The 5,000-nt window shown below is 34.9% G+C and overlaps 1 protein-coding gene across 1 annotated transcript in view; it reads left to right on the top strand.

Moving 5' to 3' along the window:
- The window catches only part of KDELR1 (KDEL endoplasmic reticulum protein retention receptor 1), a 219,006-nt gene that overhangs the window by 44,991 nt on the left and 169,015 nt on the right, over nt 1–5,000 (top strand). The gene's annotated exons all lie outside the window — the stretch shown is intronic.

Genomic DNA, 5,000 nt, shown 5'->3' with positions numbered 1-5,000 from the left:
ACCTTCATTTAAAACATGTTTGGCTATTGCGTTGTAGGTTTCTCCCCTACGTATACTATATGTATGATCACAAATCCTTTCACGTAGGGACCTATTCGTTTTACCCACGTAGTACCGAAAACAAGTATTACAATGGGCAACGTATACTAGGTTCCTAGTGCCACAACTACTACAGTTCCTAAGTTGCCATAAGACACCTGTATCTGGGTGTCTAAAATATCTGGATTCATCAATGTATATGCAATATGGACAATTCCCACATTTCTTAGTACCCCACATTAGTTCATGACTAACGCTGTGGGTCTGAACAAACATGGTGGGATAGCATAAACGTTGTTGCAAGGTCTGACAGTTCTTAAATGTAAAAGTGGGACTATATCCAATTAAATTTCTGGTATCATCATCAACTAAAAGAATGTGCCAATTGTCACGAATGATTTGTTGTACCTTACTTATATTGTTGCAATAGGGCATTATTACAGATACATTACGTTTATACTCATCACGATTCATCTTCTGAGCTGAGTGACCTGGTCCAAAATATGGTTTGGCTCTGGTTTGTCTTAAATAACTCATCTGAGTAATCAAATTCTTCTTGATAATAACCCCTCTGCAAAAATCCTTGTCGCAAGTCCCTCATTTCATCATGAAATACACCATCATCACAACAGATACGAGACAGTCTCATGGCTTGTCCCTTAATTATGTTGTTAAACAAAATGGGACTGTGCATACTGTCACTATGTAAATATGCTGCGCAATGGCAAGGTTTTCTAAATAATTTTGTCTTCATAATGTCATTCTCAATATATATAGTAACATCTAAAAAATCCACATGCATATCCGAATAATTAACAGTAAATTTCAGAAACTGGCTCGTAGAATTGACCTGTTGAATAAAGTCAGTAATACAAAACTGGTCTTTTTTACAAATAAGGAACAAATCATCTACAAAACGCCTGTAAAACAGGACGTTCGTATTGTTCATAAGATGGATTTGTTCCCAAGCCACCATGACCAAGTTGGCGTAGCTATTGGCACAGCTAGTGCCCATCACTACGCCTTTGGTCTGTTTGAAATAACGAGAATTAAACAAAAATACATTATTGTCAAGCACAATTTCTAAAAGAAAGCAGATAAATTCTGCCTTTTTATGTTCCATCTCATTATCAGTAACTAATAAGTAAGTATCAAGACCAAGGTCATTGGGAATGCATGTGAATAAGGACACAACATCCATAGTAATGAGAATTAAACCTTTGTTGTCATTATAATCTAACATAAATGTATATAAATCTTTCACAAAATGTTCTGTGTCTCTGAGAATGTATGTATAATTAGACAAGATCTTTTTCATTTCATATTCTAAATAAATTGAAAGGGGCTCAGTTGCCCACCCAGCACCAGCAACAGTCGGCCTGAACTTAGGCTTTGTGGGATCCTTGTGTATTTTGGGTAGGCCATGAAGCTTAGGAATGAGGGGATGTTCGATGATGAAATAATTATAGAGATCTTTGGTAATCATTTGCAATAGCAGACAATCAGTCAATGTTGTCTGAATTCTACTAATATAACTTGCTATATCAGATATGCTTAACTGTGATGATTATGTTGAAGTTAGCTTGGCTAGCATAGTATTATAGTAATAGATGGAATCTAGCACTACAACGGGACCACCTTTGTCTGATGGTCTAACTACAATATCACTGTTATTTTTAATACTTTTTAAAGCCGCAAGTTCTTCTCGGTCTAAATTCTTACCAGCTTCAGATGTACAAAAACTATCATCATTATATAAAGCATTTTCTATAGCCTTCAAAAAAACTTCTAAATTTGAAGGTAAAGGAGGCATATAGCTACTTTTCTTTTTAAATTTATAATCATAATTATTAACATCAGAGTTCAAGGATAATTTAAGGGCAACATCACGTGCAAAAGTTCGTAATGATATAAGCACATCACTGTAATCAATATTAAGAGGGTATAAAACCCAAACCTTTATCAAGTAAACTGTTCCGCTGGAGATAAAACATAATTGGAAATGTTCCATACTAGGCTTCGGTATTCCACATTATCTTTATAGTCCTGGTTTGTGTGGGGGGTGGTACATCCTTTTGTTTCTGACCCCTCGGTAACTCTAAATCCAGAGACTTTTTTCTGGTAGGTTTGAATGGAAGTAGAAAAGCCGAAGATTCTAGCTTAGGAATGTTATCAGTCGTTAATTTTCTCCTAACATCAGTGTTGGGTCTTGCCGAGGTGATAGTGTTAGAGGAGGATCTGAAGGAACCTCCATGGGCGTTGAATAAGTCGATGCTGGTTGTACAGGTGATTGTAGTTCATCTATTGTAGTGGAAACGCCATTGCGTATGTCCGTAGATATCTCTTCAGATCTCCTCACTTGTGAGCCTTGTGTAGTGTCGTGAAGAACATGACGTACTTCCGTGGGCGTCTCTTCAGACCTCCCCGGTCTATTATTCATTTCAGTTCTATTGAATGAATGGGCACTACGAAGATGAGTAGAATTATTCATAGAAACATTGCCAGTTCGAGAATGCAAAGGTTGAGCATTCGTGTTCTGCTGTGCAGAAATAAAGTTCCTAGGCCACATGAAAACATGATGTTGTTTGAAATCTATATCTCGCAGAAGTTTCTTCTTGTTGATATCCAATAGCCTACTTTCGTATCTAGATATTTTTTCTGTTATATCTTGAATAAACACCTCCGTAGGACCTTGACCATACAATTTATATAATTCATGCTGTTGTTGCACAATCAAGTCATGCAAGTCAGTTTCAATTGGATAAAAGAACTCCATTATCAGTTCCATTATAAGCTTTACTAGTTTGTAAGTTCAGTAACTGCCATTTAGATAAAAGGTCCGGGTATGTGTCGCCGTAACTGGGCATATTTAATACCCGCAACCCACGTGGAACTACATTAAAGTTGATACTAGCTTCAAGGTGATATCTTTGAGTTTGTAACCGCTTGAACTTATAAATGTTATTTTCCAAGTTACGTTTAAGTTCTTTAACAGCCGTATCGTCAGCTGAAATGTTAATGCTTTCAGTTCTTTCAGACAATTTATTGGTATTTAGTAATGGATTAACATTCGTAGTTAAAAATCCCCTCAATCTATTCATTGAAAAATCAACATTGTCAGAATTCTCAATACCTGCTGCTGCCTCCATATATGCCCAGAAATAGGAAAAAACAATGGAAGAGTACGCCCAAAACAAAGTCAAGGAACTTCGTAGTAGTAATAGTTCGTAACACTAGTTCGTAGTTGTAGCACAATTAAGTTGTAAAGTATTCCAAGGATCCAAATATAGATATATAAAAATCCAAACGTAAGCAGCAAAAAGATTTATTGAGTGCACATAAAAGTAAGCGCTTTCACGGATCACTTGCCCGCTTCATCAGACGTTAGAATACATTAACAAAATCCTATATATAGGTGATGTTAATTCAAGTGCTTACTGTCAGACCTTGCAGCAACGTTTATGCTATCCCACCATGTTTGTTCAGACCCACAGCGTTAGTCATGAACTAATGTGGGGTACTAAGAAATGTGGGAATTGTCCATATTGCATATACATTGATGAATCCAGATATTTTAGACACCCAGATACATGTGTCTTATGGCAATTTAGGAACTGTAGTAGTTGTGGCACTAGGAACTTAGTATACGTTGCCCATTTTAATACTTGTTTTCGGTACTACGTGGGTAAAACGAATAGGTCCCTACGTGAAAGGATACGTGATCATACATATAGCATACGTAGGGGAGAAACCTACAATGCAATAGCCAAACATGTTTTAAATGAAGGTATGTCTCATACCTTTTCATTTCAGACCTTGCACGTAGTACCCAGTAATCCACGTTTGGGCAATGTAGTCAATGAAACTGAGAGCGCTGAGCTCAAATGGATTTTTAGGTTAGGTGCACATCGGGGTTCTGGCTTGAATGAATCAGTTTCAATAAAGCCCATACTGAATGCCAGACCCCTTAGATAGTTTTTTCTATTAGTATATGTTTTATACATTTTATTAGTATTATTATTGTATTTTATATTGTTATCATATATGAAATGCTTAGAGTTATTTTTATTATATAGTATTTTATAATGGGCATTGCTTTAAATAGTTAGTAGTTGTCCTTTTTATTGTAGATTATTTGATTATATAATTGTTGTGCGTAAGCACTTGAATTAATTCAATTAACATCACCTATATATAGGATTTTGTTAATGTATTCTAACGTCTGATGAAGCGGACAAGTGATCCGTGAAAGCGCTTGCGTATATGTGCACTCAATAAATCTTTTTGCTGCTTACGTTTGGATTTTTATAGATCTATATTTGGATCCTTGGAATACTTTACAACTTAATTGTGCTACAACTACGAACTAGTGTTACGAACTATTACTACTACGAAGTTATGTGTGTGTGTGTGTGTGTGTGTGTGTGTGTATATATATATATATGTATATGTATATGTATATATATATATATATATATATATATATATATATATATATATATTGTTTTATATATATATATATATGTTGTGTGTGTGTGTGTATATATATATATATATATATATATATATGTGTGTGTGTGTGTGTGTGTATATGTATATATATATATCTCTCTATATATATATATATATAGATGTGTGTATATGTATGTGTGTGTGTATGTATGTATATGTATGTATAGATATATATATATATATATATATATATATATATATATATATATATATATATGAAAAAATTGCCAAAAGAAGACAACCCACCACTGCGTCTCTGTAGAAAAATGTAGGTAATCCAAGAAAAAAAGAGACGGAGACAGCTTTGGAATCCAGAACAGGCCTTTACTTGGTGCAAACACAAGCGCTTTCACAATTAAGCTTCTTCAGGTGTATACAAGCACTAAAAATACCACACCTTTATACTCATGTTACATCACCCAATCGATAGTCATGTGACTGGTCCCATC

This window comes from Protopterus annectens, chromosome 1.part1 (assembly GCF_019279795.1).
Source record: "Protopterus annectens isolate FY-2018-M chromosome 1.part1, PAN1.0, whole genome shotgun sequence".
Lineage (NCBI taxonomy): Eukaryota > Metazoa > Chordata > Ceratodontiformes > Protopteridae > Protopterus > Protopterus annectens.
Note: the sequence above shows the minus strand (reverse complement) of the source record. Positions and strands in the feature narration are given on the sequence as shown.